Source organism: Mesoplodon mirus (assembly GCF_964341445.2).
Source record: "Mesoplodon mirus genome assembly, contig: HAP1_SCAFFOLD_917, whole genome shotgun sequence".
NCBI lineage: Eukaryota > Metazoa > Chordata > Mammalia > Artiodactyla > Ziphiidae > Mesoplodon > Mesoplodon mirus.
Genome location: NW_028295128.1, coordinates 167,912 through 184,534, shown reverse-complemented (window position 1 = coordinate 184,534; position 16,623 = coordinate 167,912). Strand labels below are relative to the sequence as shown.

Sequence of the window (16,623 nt, the reverse complement as noted above, 5' to 3'; positions counted from 1 at the left end):
AACAATAATCTATTATCAGAATCAATAAAATATAATCTCCATGAAGCCCAGGCCAGGATATTTGTCTCTTTTTCAGCAGATTGCAACACAAACCACATTCATGGATTTGCTTCTTGATGATCTTTGTAATACTGTAACAGCTGACCATTTCCTCATGCCTCTTCACCTTAACTTAAACCTGGTTTTTCACTAATGACCTCACATTTCCTTCTCTATCACTTGGTTGTCGGCCTCTTTTCCAACTCCAACTCCAACTCACATTTCACTCTGGAACCAAAGGAAGACTTCCACCTTCCTGCTTTTTAGTGATACCTCAAGGTCATTACCATATTGTGATCACCCTGAAGAATAGCCAGACAATTGCTATTGCAGAGCCATCTGACAGTTTGTGGCTCTAAAAATTAACTAAGGACCACATTTGTCCAAAATATCCTAGTTTAAGATTTTGGTAATACAGCAACAGTAATTCCGAAGTCATTTATGACAATCAGTGTGGGAAGCACCCTCCTTCAGGAAGATCCTTTGCCATACAATACTCTTTCCCTGTCAGGTAATAAGGAAGCACGGCCGTGGAAAGTAACCTCCTGTGGACAGAAATACTTGGCTTCGAGACGGCTTGAAGTTCATACATTTTTCTTGAATTAGATTCCCCATTAATTACTTTATCCACAAAGAGGTAATTATCAGAATTCTGTAAGCAATTAAGGAGATGCTACTGCACATTCTTTCAGCTTGGTGACCTTTCTCACTTTATTTCATGTGGCTATCTGAAACATCAGTGATTTACATGTCTTTCTTTTTTTTTTTAGCAGATTTCTGTGTGTGTGTGTGTCCCCATGATGAAAACATCATTAAAATAAGATATCATGAATAGACTCTTAAGAAGCAGAGTCTACTTAAAGTCCCGGAAAATGTGAACGCACTAACATTCATGGACAACTCTACATTCTGAAAGTTACTCCAAATTTTATTGATCTCTATTTTGTCTAGGAGTTTTTCAAATTTTCTACCATGATCATTTGTTAGTTTTATAATTACATAATAAAGGCAATACATCATACAATCTTTTGTAATCCATTGCCGTTTTAAAACTATTTGTTTCCTTGTCCTCAGCAGATATGTCATAGATTATTAGTACACAAGCAAAGACTTTCAACATAAGAGTACTTTATAGTGAGAAGAACTATACTGAGCTATCTCTATCCTAAGACAATGCACTAGGAAAGCACTAGGAATTCTTAAGCACTAGGAATACAGACACGATCAAGGGGCAAGTTCCTTGCCTTCGAGTATACATAATCATTATAGCAAATGCTTAAATAGCACTTAGTATATAACTCACCACAGCAGTCTTATTATACTCCTTTTTAATAGGTGAGCAGAGGAAGCCACAGGGAAGTCATAGGGTAAAGCCAGAATTTGAACCTAGGTAGACTATAGTACACTCTCCACTGCTTTAACTACTACGTTAAAATATGTATATATAAAAGTTATATATATTTATATAACTCCAAGCATTTTAAAGTTACAAAACACTTATCTACCAAAACTCAAAAAGGAGCACACAAACTTGCATAGAAAATAAACATGTAAAAGTTCATGAATAAACCACATTATAACCTGCTCCACATAATATACTGACTGCAGTGTCCTGGGCCTCTCCCATCCTTAGGTAACTGGAAATTACAACAAAATAATACTTTTCACCTTTGGAAGCCACACCATCTCTCATACCAACCAACCAATTACTTCCTTAGAGAGAATAGGAAATTAACCTGAATATCATATATATATATATGCTATATATATATATAGCATTACTGATGTAGAATCTTTGTTTAAAGACAATAACTTCAATAGCAGAGGGAACTTTACCATTTCAGGCTTCAGATAACCTCTATATTTCTCAGATTTTATGCTAAATCATAAAATGCCATATTGTGTCTGAAGCTATTTTTTCAATAGTCCATTTTCTTAAATGGACTAGCAAAGCAGTAAATACTGAGGAACATTTTGGCTCCCAAATCCTAACAAACAATAGAGCAGGGGTCAGTAAATTATGGATAGTGGGCCAAATCTAGTCCTCTACCAGCTTTTATAAATGAAGCTTTATTGGAACACAGCCATGTTCCTCAGTATATGTATTGTTTGTGTCTGTTTTCACATCACAGCAGCAGAACTAAGTAGTTGCAAAAGAGATTGTATGGCTTGTAAAGCCTAAAATATTGACTGTCTGACACTTTATGGAAAAAGGTCTCCAACGCCTGCAATAGGATATAATGAAAGTGATGCTATGTAACATCTAAGACTAGGTCATAAAAGGTCATGCAGCTTTTGCATGATTCTCATGGAATGCTTGAACCCTGGACACTCATTCTTGGGATACTCTACCTTGAATCCTAACTACCACATTATGAGAAGTCCAAGCCACATGGGCAGCCACCTATAGGCACTCCAGTCAACAGTCCTTGTTGGGCCCAGTCTTCAAGTCATCCCATCTCAAGGGCCAGAAATGGGAATTAAAATTATCTAGATGATTCCAGCCCCAGCCATTTCAATCCTCATGAGCTGAGGTTTCAGACATCAGTCATGGAGTAGAGACAAGCCATCTCCTCTGTGTACTGTTTGAATTGCTGACCCACAGAATCTGGGCACATATTAACATTTTTTTTTGTTTCAACACTAAGTTTGGACTTCTTAATTATGTAGCAGTACATAACTGTGTTATCTATTAGATAACACAGTTAGATATCTATTACCTAATAGATAATATAGCAGTGTGTCTGTACACAGGAGATCTACATTTCACAGAGCACATACTTTTAGATGTGAATGTTGACTGCTCAATTTCTAAGAAGAACCTATACACACATCTAGGTACAAAATGTTTATGTTTATGTAAATATTAGACCTATATAAACTAATCTATATTATCCATAAAATGAGGGGCCCTTGATAATGGCTAACATTTCTTTCTGGTATTTATTGTGTTCCAAGAACCGATAAATTCTTTCATTGTATGAATTTTCTCTTTTAACCCTCATAGTAACTCACTGAGAGAAGTAATGTTATCTCTATTTTATAGATGAGAAAACTGAGGCAAAAACAGATAACATGCTCAAGAGTACTCAACAAGTAAATTTGAGAGTCAAGATTTGAACCCAGTTCTCAAGTTTTAGATCCCTTACTCATAGTCACTAAGCTATATACTGAGGGAGGGGATGAAAGCTGAAGCCATTACCTCATGCTCAAGAAGTTAGACAGAAACTTAGCAGGTATGGTTGAAAGAAGACAGGACTTGGAGTCGTAAGTCCAGAGCCTGAGTGATGAAATGACTTCTCCTCTCCTCTAGATGTAGGTTTGTGTTTAGAAAATGAAGAAGAGCACTGCACATGTTGATTGTTGATTTCTGGACTTCATGATGACCAGAGAGTGGAAGTTTACCAGGGAGCTATTCTGCAATGACATAAATTATTGATTCAAAATCAAACCTTTAGTATAAATTACTGATTCAAAATCAAATCTTTATCATGTCTCCCTTGCATCAGAAGTCTTTCCCACTCTTCATTTCTTTTTAAACCCTTTCCTGTCTACTCTTGGCCAAAGCTTGAAGCCTGATTTAACATTTGGAAAGAAAATAATGAAATAGTCATGACACAGCAATTCCAATGCCTACTGAAACAGAAGCTCTAAATAATTTTTCAGATAATTTAGGAAATTAAAAATATTTACATCCTAGATGCAAAGACAGAAGTTACTTGTGTAATAAAATAAATGGTGAGACAAAAGGTTTCTGGTCAAGTAGATTTGTTTAAATAGGAACACTAATCTGAGTTCTACCCCTGTGCCAAAACCCAGTGACAGGTTGCATACAGCTTCTAAAGGGATAGTTCAGTGCATTGGGTCAAATTCATGCCCTAAAATGTGGTATTATTAGTAGTACTAGAAGACAGAGTGTCACTGTCTTCTTTGGGACATAGATGAAGACCCCAAGATAGACAATATCAAGGACAAGTTATGTAGAATAAGATATTATCTCAGTCCTTGGGACATGTCATCCAGGATAGAACAAGAAGTAGATTTATTATCAAGTACATGAAGCCAGAGACAGTAAGCAATGAGTGGTAGTTGGTTAAAATAGACAGGAGTTAGAAGTAGAGGCACGGATGTAGAAAACAAACTTAGGGTTACCAGGGGATTGTGGAGGGGAGGTTAAAATGGGAGATTGGGACTGAAATATACACACTACTCTACATAAAATAGATAACTAATAAGAACCTGCTCTTCTTATTAGCACAGGGAACTCCACTCAATACTCTGTAATGGGCTATTTGGAAACGACTCTAAAAAAAAATACAAGTGGGGCTTCCGTGGTGGCGCAGTGGTTGAGAGTCCGCCTGCCGATGCAGGGGACACGGGTTTGTGCCCCAGTCCGGGAAGATCTCACATGCCGTGGAGCGGCTGGGCCCGTGAGCCATGGCCACCGAGCCTGCGCATCCGGAGCCTGTGCTCCACAACAGTGAGAGGCCCGCGTGCTGCAAAAAAAAAAAAAAAAAAAAAAAAAAAAAGTGGGTATATGTATATGTATAATTGTTTCACTTTTCTGTACACCTGAAACTAACACCACACTGTAAATCAACTACACTCCAATAAAATTGTTTTCAAAAATAGGTTTTAAGAACCATAGTCAGGGAGCAGTGTGGATTGGAAAGATCTGACAAGAAATATTTCTGCATCCTCAGACAGTGCTCCCCAAGCTGGCTATTGCAAGGGTGAGCATTTAAGAGATCTTTGACATAAGGAGGACATGAGATTAACAATCTATCCCAATGTGCATGAATTATTCTCCTCGGGGCTATCAGAAATCAGATGGCATCCTAGAGCAAGGGTCAGCAGATCTTTTCTGTAAAGGGTCAGAGAGTAAATATTTTGGATTTTGGGTACCATACGTATCCGTTGCAATTGCCTATCTGCTGCTGTAGCACAGAAACAGCCATGCACAATACCTTAAGGAATGGGTGTGGCTGTGTTCAAGCAAAACCAGGAGTCAAGCGAGATCTGATCAGTGGGCCAGAGTTTGCGGACCCCGGTTCTGGGTCAGTGTTCACAGCTGAATGAGTCATGAGGCCTTAAGTTCCAGTTCTCATTGTACTACTTTCTACCTGGGTGAACTTGGGTTCATCCTTTTATTTATATGGGCCACTATGTTAGTCAAGTTTCTCCAGAAAAACAGAACCAACAGCAGGTGTATACAATGTGCCCATATATATTGATAGATATAGATCTAGATATCAATATTGATACCTAGATCTATATCCATATCTATATAAAGATAGAGAAAGAGAGAGAGAGATTTTAAACAATTGGTTCACACAATAATAGAGGCTTGGTAAATTCATAATCTGCAGGTTAGGCTGTCTAGAGACTCTAGGAAGAGTTGCAGTTCAATTTCTGTAAGTCTTCTGGCAGAATTCCTTTTTGCCACAGGGAAGTCAGTCTTTGTTTTATTAGAACTTTAACTGATTGGATGAGGCCCACCCATATTATGGAGGATAATCTGCTTTACTCAAAGTCCACCACCAATTTAAATATGAATTTCATCCAAAAACACCATCACAGGGACTACCCTGATGGCACAGTGGTTAAGGATCTGCCTGCAAATGCAGGGGACATGGGTTTGAGCCCTGGTCTGGGAAGATCCCACATGCCGTGGACCAACTAAGCCCATGCACCACAGCTACTGAGCACGTGCACCTAGAGCCCATGCTCTGCAACAAGAGAAAGCACCGCAATGAGAAGACCGTGCACCACAACGAAGAGTAGCCCTCGCTTGCTGCAAATAGAGAAAGCCCACAGGCAGCAACGAAGACCCAACGCAGCCAAAAATAAAAAGAAAGAAAGAAGGAAAGAAAGAATTTAAAAAACACAAAAACGCCATCACAGAAATATCCAGAATAATATTTGACCAAATAACTGGGCATGGTGGCCCAGACAAATTGACATGGCAAATTTACCACCTAAGCCATAGTTTTGGCATCTTTTACTGAGAAATTTGACTTATCTGAACTATTTTCATACCTAGAAGATACCTTCTACAGGTAACATGATTTGGCGCCCAAAGCCATAAGCTAGAGTATTTCATTCCAGGTCCCTCCTCAAATATCCATGATAGGTAGAAATTGGACATCAGTAGTTCTTGAAATCTCCCCAGTGAATATAATAGGCAACCAGGGCTGAGAATCTGGAGATGTAGAGAGAATTTAAATTGAACTTTAGTTAAACAGGAAAACAAGTTCTGACTCTACTGGCTGGAGCTAGACAAGGGATATGCATTTAGTGGGATGAGAAGATAAAGAACACTAGGGAGTAAATCAAATGCTTTACACCTGTGCTTAGCTAATTGTTACTCAGATAATTCAGACAATCTTACAGCATCTGAACCCTGAAATTCCTTAGTTCTGTTTCCAAAAATTAACTCTTCAAGTAACTGAACTCTGAGAATCATGTAAATCAAAAAGAAAAAGAAGAAATCTTATTTTCTGAATTCGTTGATTTCATATATACTGTTTCACTTTCATGATATTAACTAGTTATCTTTCTTTCCATTTTATGTTTGAGGAAAGTAAGGCTTTAAAAATCTCAGTCATTTTCTCAAGGTCACTTGTTAAGGGTGTGGTAGGCAGCATAATGGCTCCTAAAAATGCCCTCACCCTAATCCCTGGAACCTATTAATATGTTACCTTACATGGTGAAGAGGACTTTGCAGATATGACTGAAGTTACAGACCTTGAGATAGAAAGATTATCCTGGATTACCTCATGGAACAAATCTAATTGCATGAGTCCTTAAAAGCAGAAAACCATTCCCAACTGTAGAAAGAGAAAGATAGAGATGACTTAATAGAAGCAGAATCACAGCGATGCAACATTTGGGGTTTTGTAGGTGGAGAAAGGGGACTCTGAGTCAAAGACTATAAGTGACTGCTGGCAGCAGATAAAGTCCAGGGAACAGAAACACCCCTAAGAGCCTCCAGAAAAGAATGTAGCTCTGCCAACACTTTTTTTTCTTTTTTAACCATCTATATTGGAGTATAATTGCTTTACAATGGTGTGTTAGTTTCTGCTTCATAACAAAGTCAATCAGCTATACATATACATATATCTCCACATCCTCTCCCTCTTGCATCTCCCTACCACCCTCCCTTCCCTATCCCACCCCTCTAGGTGGACACAAAGCATAGAGCTGATCTCCCTGTGCTTTGTGGCTGCTTCCCACTAGCTATCTATTTTACATTTGGTAGTGTATATATGTCCATGCCACTCTCTCACTTCATCCCAGATAACCCTTCCCACTCCCTGTGTCCTCAAGTCCACTCTCTATGGCTGCATCTTTATTCCTGCCCTGCCCCTAGGTTCTTCATAACCATTTTTTCTTTTTTTTTATATTCCATATATATGTGTTAGCATATGGTATTTGTTTTTCCCTTTCTGACTTACTTCACTCTGTATGACAGACTCTAGGTCAATCCACCTCACTACAAAAAACTCAATTTCATTTCTTTTTATGGCTGAGTAATATTCCATTGTATATATGGGCCACATTTTTTTTGTGTGTGTGTGTGGTACGTGGGCTTCTCACTGTTGCGGCCTCTCCCGTTGCAGAGCACAGGCTCTGGACGCGCCGGCTCAGCAGCCGTGGATTATGGGCTCAGCCACTCCGCAGCATGTGGTATCTTCCTGCAGCGGGGCATGACCCGTGTCCCCTGCATCAGCAGGCGGACTCCCAACCACTGAGCCACCAGGGAATCCCTGTGCCACATCTTTATCCATTCGTCTGTCGATCCTGCCAACACTTTTACTTTACTCAATTGAGACCAATGTCAGACTTGTAAGGTAATAAATTTACCTTGTTTTGAGTCACGAAGTTTTTGGTAATTTGTATGAAAGCAATAAAAAACAAATACAGAGGTTCTACAAGAGCCAGGCTATATATTTATACTTAAGTATTTCTGAAATGAATTTAACATTGTGACTGACAGCAACAGCAGCAGCTTCCATGGGATCCCATCACACACCTGAGGAAAAGCAGCCTAATACAAAGCAGTGACAGCAGCAGGTCACTGCCCCACACTTGGAGTAGAGGGGCACTTGCTCTACTGTAGCAGCAGCATAGCCTGAATGGGAACCCATCCTCCTGTGGCACTAGTCCCATCAACATTAGCGTAATCTGCTAGCATCTGCTGAGCCAACAGGCCCCACATATACAAACTCTCCAACTCAGCAGCATTAAGTGAGCCAGGCTCAGGGTTTCCTGAAACTCATATCCAATGGCACTGGAAAGACAAGATATCACCTACACTTATGAAAACATAAAAAAACAAAAACAGAACACTGGGAACTTCAGAAAGAAAAGGGGAACAATGGAATGGGTGAAAACAAATGGGGTAAATAGAAGAGACTATCATTAGTCTCATGAGTTTCTTAAATACTATATGATGGTCCAAGCAAAAATTAGGACACCATCTGATGTGGTTCTCAATGTAGAGAAAGGAAATACTACAGAAAATCATACTTTAAAACTGGGGAATATTAAGAGACCTAAATGGAAGTAAAATGTTGAAACTTCACTTGAAGTCATAAAACACTGATTCCAGTAGACTATGATAAGTTACATATGTATACTGTAATGCCAAAAGCAACCACTAAGAAAACTATACACACAGTATACACACATGATTATAAATAAATAAATTAAAGTGGGCTTATTAAAAAATGTTTAACCCACAAGAAGGCAAAATAAGAGAAACATAAGATTGAGAAACTAAGGTAAAAGACAAAACAAAAAATAAAATGGTAGACCTAATCTTTAACATAGCAATAATTACATTCACTGTAAATGATCTAAGTAACCAAGTCAAAGACAGAGATTGGAAGAGTAGATTAAAAAATCACAAGCATGATCCATGTATACAGTGTCTATAAGAAGCTTACTTTAAACATCATGATATAGGTAGTTCAGAGTAAAAGGATGAAAATGATATATCATATGAACACTAATCAGAAAAAGCAGGAATGGATAAATTAATATCAGATAAAGTAGATTTCAGAGTAAAGGAAATTATTAGGGGCAAACAGGGTCATTACATAAAGATAACAGGAATAATCCACCTAGATGACCTAATGATACGAAATGTGTGTGCACCAAACAACAGCACTTCAAAATACATGAAGCAAACACTGAAAAAGGTAGTAAAAGGAGAAAATTTTAAATCCACAATTATTATTGGAGACGTCAACACAGCAATTTATAGAACTACCAGACAGAAAAATCAGCAAGGATATAGAAGAGCTGAAAACATCATCAATCAACAGGACATAACTGACATTTAAAGAACACACTCAATAAGAGCAGAATACATATTCAAGTGTCCGTGGAACATTCACTCATATACCATATACTGGGTGATAAAAAAATTAGCAGATTTAAAAGAATTAAAATCATAGAGAGTATGTTCTCTAGCCATAATGGAATCAGACTAGAAATCAATAACAGAAAGACAACAGGAGAATCTTCAATCACATGAAAACTAAACATCACAATTCCAAAGAACTCATGGGTAAAAAAGACAGCGTCAAGGAAAAAATTTGTAATGCATAGAATAAAAGAAAATGGAGATATAACAGATCAAAGTGTGTGGAATGAAGTGAAAGTAATGCTAAAAGGGAAGTTTATAGAACTAAATTGGGAAATAAAATATTTCAAAGCAATAATCTCATTTTCTATATTACAATAGTAAAAAAGGAAGAGGAAAAAACACTAAACAAGCAGAAAGAAGGAAATAATAAAGATGAAACAGAAATCCATGAAACTGAAAACAGGAAAATGGGGGGGGGGGAATCAATGAAACAAAAGGCTGGTTCTTGGAAATAAACAATTTAATCAATAAAGATCTAGCAAGACTGATAAAGGTAAAAACAGAGATGGCACAAATCACAGATATCAGATATGCAACCAGGGATACCATGACATATCCTGCAGGTTAATAAGGGACAAGTTATTATGAACAAGTCTACACTCTAAATTCAAAAATGTAGATGAAATGGGCCAATTCTTCTACACCCAAAACTACCCAAACTCAGCCAAGATGAAATAGATAATCTCAATTTTCCTGTAACCATTAGAAACACTGATTTTTCTTATAAAAACTCCCAAAAGAAATATTCAGGCTTAGATGTTTCACTTTTACCCAAGACTTAAAGGATTAAAACCAATTTTACATGATTTGATAAGAAATAGAAGTAGAGGGAACCGTTCCTAATTAATTTTATGAAGCCAGTATTACCTTGATACCAAAACCAGACAGGAATAGTATAAAAAGAAGAAGACTATAGACCAATATGTTTTATGAAATTGCCTGTAAAAATCTTCAGCCAGATATTAGCAAATTAAATCCAGAAATATATAAAAAGAATAATATATCATGACCAAGTGGTATTTATTCCAGTTATGCAAAGTTGGTTAAATATTTGAAAATCAAACAATGTAATCCACCATATCCAATAGATTAAGGGGGAAAAGTCATGTGATCCTATCCATTAATGCAGAGAAAGCATTTGACAAAATCCAATCCCATTCATGATTTGGCACATATATACAATGACATATTACTCAGCCATAAAAAGAAACAAAATTGAGCTATTTGTAATGAGGTGGATAGACCTAGAGTCTGTCATACAGAGTGAAGTAAGTCAGAAAGAGAAAGACAAATACCGTATGCTAACACATATATATGGAATCTAAGAAAAAATATGTCATGAAGAACCTAGGGGTAAAACAGGAATAAAGACACAGACCTACTTGAGAATGGACTTGAGAATATGGGGAGGGGAAAGGGTAAGCTGTGACAAAGCGAGAGAGAGGCATGGACATATATACACTACCAAACGTAAGGTAGATAGCTAGTGGGAAGCAGCCTCATAGCACAGGGAGATCAGCTCGGTGCTTTGTGACTGCCTGGAGGGGTGGGATAGGGAGGGTGGGAGGGAGGGAGACGCAAGAGGGAAGACATATGGGAACATATGTATATGTATAACTGATTCACTTTGTTATAAAACAGAAACTAACACCATTGTGAAGCAATTATACTCCAATAAGGTTGTAAAAAAATAATAATAAAATTAAAAAATTATAAAAAAGAAGAAAAAACCCCCCAAGCAAACTAGGAATTGAAAAGGAACATACTGAAACTCATCAAGAGGATCTACAACCTATACCGACATTATATTTAACTGTGAAAGACTGAATGCTTTCTCTGTAAGATCAGAAACAAGGCACCGATATCTGCCCTCACCACTTTTATTAAATATATTAATGGAGGTTCTAGTAAGAAAATAAAGCAAAAATAAATAAATACATAAATTTAAAAGTTAAATTTTTAAAACATTTATTTAAAAGATAAAAGGACTATTCCTACTACGTTGAATAGGAAGGAATATATCCTACTGAATGTTGAATAGTAATATATACTATTGTATTAAACAAGGAAAAGTAAAACGGTATCTGAAGAGGAGATGATAATCTAAATGGAGAAAATACCAAGGAATCCACAAAAAGCTTGAGAAATAATATTAGTTTGTAAATGTTGTTTTTTTTTTTTGTGGTACGTGGGCCTCTCACTTTTGTGGCCTCTCCCGTTGCTGAGCACAGGCTCCGGACACGCAGGCTCAGCGGCCATGGCTCACGGGCCCAGCCGCCCCGCGGCATGTGGGATCCTCCCGGATCGAGGCACGAACCCACGTCCCCTGCATCGGCAGACAGACCCTCAACCACTGCGCCACCAGGGAAGCACTTGTAAATGTTTTAGAGTACAAATCAACACAGTTTTATCAAATTATATATTAATAACAAATGTGTAGAAGCTTAAATAAAAATATGTGATGCCATTTACAACTGACCTAAATAAATACTTAAATATAAGCCCAATAAGACATTTATAGGTCCTCTATACTGAAAATTACAAAATGCTGATGAAGAAAAATGTAAAAGTCCCAAACAAATAGTGAGACATACCTTGTTCATGGATTAGAAAACACAACATAATAAAGATGTCAATTCTCCCCAACTTAAGAGGCTTAACAGAGTTACTCTTAAAAGGCCCTCAAGGTTTTTGTGGATATAGACAAGCTTATTCTAAGATTTATATGGTAAGAAGAGGCTGAAGAATAGCTAAAACAATTTGTAAAGGAAGATTAAAATGGGAGGAATTCATCTACCCAATTTCAAGATTTTGCAGTAATGATGGAGGGTAGATACACAGATCAATGGAATGGAATAGAGAACCCAGAAATAGACTGACATAAATACATTTAACTTGTTTTTGACAGCAGTGTGAAAGCTATCAAGGAAGAATAGACTTTTCAAAAAATGGTACTGAAACAGTTGGACATCCCTCGACAAAAACAAACAAACAAAAAATGAACCTTAACCTAAACCTCCACACCTTACACAAAAATTAAATCAAAGTGGATCATAATCTTCAATGTAAAAGCAGGACATTTTTAGAAAAAAAATAGGAGAAAATCTTTGGCATCAAGAACTACGTGAATAATTCTTAGACTTGACACCGAAAGTATGATCAATAAAAGCAAAAATTGATAAATTGGATCTCATCAAAATGAGTTAAAAATGCTTCATAGAAGATCATTTTAAGTGGATGAAAACTCAAATTACACAGTGGGATAACATATTTGAAAATCCCACATGAGACAAATGACTTGTATGTATGATATACAAAGAACTCTCCAAACAACTTAAAAAAACCCAACTAGAAAATAGGCAGAAGACAGGAACAGACATTTCATGGAAGAGAATATAAACATGGCAAAGAAGCACATGAAAAGATGCTCAACATCATTAGCCATTAGGGAAATGCAAATTAAGACCATAATGAGATATCAGAGAATAACGAAAATTAAAGGATAGTGACAACATCAAATGCTGGTGAGTACATAGAAAAATGATATCACATCACTGGTGGGAAAATAAAATGGTTTAGCCACTCTGAGAAACAGCTTGACAGTCTCTTTTAATCCTAAAAGTAGATTCACCCTACAACACAGTAATTGTACTCTTGAGCATTTATCCAAAAGAAACAAAAACTTCATTAAGTTCCCACAGAAACTTACACATAAATGTTCATAGCAGTTTTATTTATAACAGCCCAAAACTGGCCACTACCCAAATGTCTTTCAATGGATGAATGTTGAAACAAATTGTGATAAAATCTTATGATAGAATACTACTGAGCAACAAAAAGGAACAAATTATTAATATGTGCAAAAATTGAAATGAACTTCAAGGGAATGATGCCGAGGGAAAAATTTTAAAAAGCCAATCTCCGAAGATTAAGTAATTCATGATGATATTTACATATTATTCTTAAAATAACAAAACTGTGGAGATGGAGAACAGATTAGAAGTTGCCAAGGGTTAGAGATGGGGGTAGAAAGTACAGCGGGGGATCTTTGTGAGGTTTTTGTGGTCCCAGTACAAATAATACAGCAATCTTGGTTTTAACCCCGAAAGATGTTTAAAAGCAATTCCTAATAAGAGGTGTCCAGATATTTAGCAATGGCAGCAGATTAGAGGTATAGCTACCCAACATGACAGCTTCAAAACAGATGGTACTAATTCAATGCATATGTTAATTTTTAAAAGGCCAATCACAATACTTAAATGGTATATATCTTAACGATATTATTCTAAGGATCCAGCTATACCAGATGGACTAGCAGGATTTTCTGTACATTCAATCTTGTTTAAGACAGTAAATCTTATAATAAGACAGTTAAAAAAAGAAAAAGAAAAAAAAAACAAACCAACGACAGTTGGATATTCTCATAGGAAGATGAGGTGAAAATATGTAGCAGTGGTTCAAAAGCTTAAGCAGTGGCACCTAAATTTGGCTGCACATTAGAATCATCTGAAGCACTTTTTAAAAACCCTCACACCAACAGTTGGTCATCCTAAACCAATAAAATCATTTTAAATCTCCTCAGACGATGCCATTGTCTAGCCAGAAGTGAGAACCAGCGGACTAAGCAGAAGGGGATGTTTCTACAAAGATTTCTTAACAATAAGTTCTTTCACCCCATCAGATTTACCTTCCTGCAAAGGGGTAAAGAAGGCTAGATGTTGCCCATACTTGCTTAGCTTTAATGAGCACTTGTGACTTGCCCAAAACCTAGATCATGTTTCCCCTAAATTTCATGTTATTTCCTAAGTTTTTCAAATCCAGGGCTAAGGGGTTTGCCAGGATGAGATTTTAAGTGCTCACACAGGGGAAGTCCCTGGCAAACCAGGACAGAGGTCACTCTACATTGAAATGTAAAGCATCCTAAATAACCCTGCCACTGCCCCCAGATACTCGTCTGTGCCAACCAGTGGAGAAAAGGCATTCTCCATTACCACCACGGCAAATGCTGCTGTACTTGCCTTGGCTACTCCCTATCTTTTCCAGGCGTCTCTCCCCTTCACCTGCTGGTGGACGCTTTGGCAGCTGACAATGCAGATATTTTCAAACTTTAAGGTGAATAAAAATCATCTGCAGGGCCAGTTATAACAGAGATCACTGAGCCCCACTAGAGTTGCTGATTCCATAGGGCTGGGACAGGGCCCTAAAACTTGAATATCTGACACATTATCAGGGGACGCTGGTAAAGCTGGTCAGGTTGTTACCGAATGCACGTTCGTGTGTCTGAAGCACAGTGGGGCCAAACAAACCGAAAGGTTGCAGTCTGGAGCAGAGAAAGGTTTATTGCAGGATCGAGCAAGGAGAGGGGTGGCTCGTGTTCCAAAAACCCTGAAATCTCCAAAGGATTTCAGCAAAGCATTTTTAAAGGCCACGGGAGGGAGGGACGTCCCAGGGAATGTGATCAGCTCGTGCACAATCATCTGACTGGCTGATGTTGAGGCCACAGGGCAGGTAACATTATCCATCCTTAGGTGCCAGAAGGTCTGGGGGCTGTGTGCTCATGATCATCAAAGAGTTAATTTCTTCCATTGGGTGGTGGTTTTTAGCATCTGAAAACTCAAGAAATATGCCTGAGATACTATTATCTGAGGACTTCAGAGAGGAACTACAGCAGAGGCTATGGGGGATGGGTCTGTCCTAGGAAGGCCCCATAGGGTACTGCTTGCTTACAAGGTGACCATACTTTGAGAACCACTGCTCTAGTGGCTTGGAATGTTAAAGTAATGGAAGAATCCCTTCCCAGATCTAGATTCTAGTATCACCAGCTATTTTGGTGGGGGGAAGGGTAAGTTCTGTCCTTGCTTGGACTTCTTGTTCATTTATATCAAAGCCTATTTGAGGCAGTGCACTCGGCAGTCCTGCAGATCTGTCTTTGGCTCCAACAGTGTTTGGAATGAACAGACGCAGGGACGCTCCTTGCTCCAGCCCCCGACCACCCTCCAACATTTCTTCCTGTCGCAACCTTTGGAATCAGCCACTCAGCTATCCTCAGCCTCCAGGACAGGCCAACACCGTTTTTGGAGCTTAGCTCCTTAACACTGATCAACCACGAGTTCCCAGGTTCGTCAGAATTATTCCATCGAGGTGGAGGCCGCCATCCACCGCCTGTTCAACATGCATCTGTGGACACTTACCTCTCTCTAAGCTTCTATGTCCACAGCAACAGTGGGACTCTGGACAATGGGGGCCACATTTTTCGCCAACTGGCTGAAGAGAAGTGTGAGGGCGCCCAGCGACTCTTGAAAATGCAAAACAAGTGCTGCGGCCGCGCCCTCTTCCAGGATGCGCGGAAGCCTTCTCAAGATGAGTGGGGTAAAACCCAGGACACTGTGCAAGCCACCATTCTTAGGGAGAAGAACCTGAACCAGGCACTATCGGATCTGCGCGCCCTGGGTCCTGCCCGAGCAGACTCCCACCTCTGTGACTTCCTGGAGAGCCGCTTCCTGGACAAGCAGCTGAAACTCATCAAGAAGATGGGCAACCACCTGACCAACCTCCGCAGGCTGGCTGGTCCGCAGGCTGTGCTGGGCGAGTATCTTTTCGAAAGGCTCACGCTCGAGCACAAACAGGAGTCTCTGAAGTCCAGCGGCCTCTGAGGAGCCCCTCTGGTGTCAGAGCTTCTGCCTGAAGCCCAGCTCTGCAGCCACTAGGCAGCTTTGTAACCGCCCTGGAGCCTTCTCCCAAGCCTTGGACCAAATGGAAACAATAACACTTTTTGCAGAAGGAAAAAAAAATGCCTATTTGAAACACAAACAGAATAAAGAGAAAAAAAGAATATATATATATATATTCATGTTCTTTTAACATATGAATTGCCCCACTTTATCTGTGTGAAATACGTTTGTTCCCGTTATTGGGCTGGTTCTCAAGCTTTGCTGCTCATATGAATTACCTAAAGAGCTTTTTTTTTTTTTTTTTTAGTATTAAATATATTTTTAAATTAGTTTCTGCTTTATAACAAACTGAATCAGTTATACATATACATCTGTTCCCATATCCCTTCCCCTAAAGAGCTTTTAAGAGAAACTTTGGTGTCTGGGTCCCAGCCCCAGAGATTTTGATTCAGTAGGTCTAGGGAGGAGCCTGGGCAC

General features: G+C 38.6%; 1 pseudogene across 1 annotated transcript; it reads left to right on the top strand.

Moving 5' to 3' along the window:
* Positions 1–15,574: 15,574 nt before the first annotated feature.
* LOC309797719 (ferritin light chain-like) lies at positions 15,575–16,128 on the top strand (annotated as a pseudogene). The gene has a single exon. The product of its transcript is annotated as a ferritin light chain-like (transcript).
* The last annotated feature ends 495 nt before the right edge of the window (positions 16,129–16,623 follow it).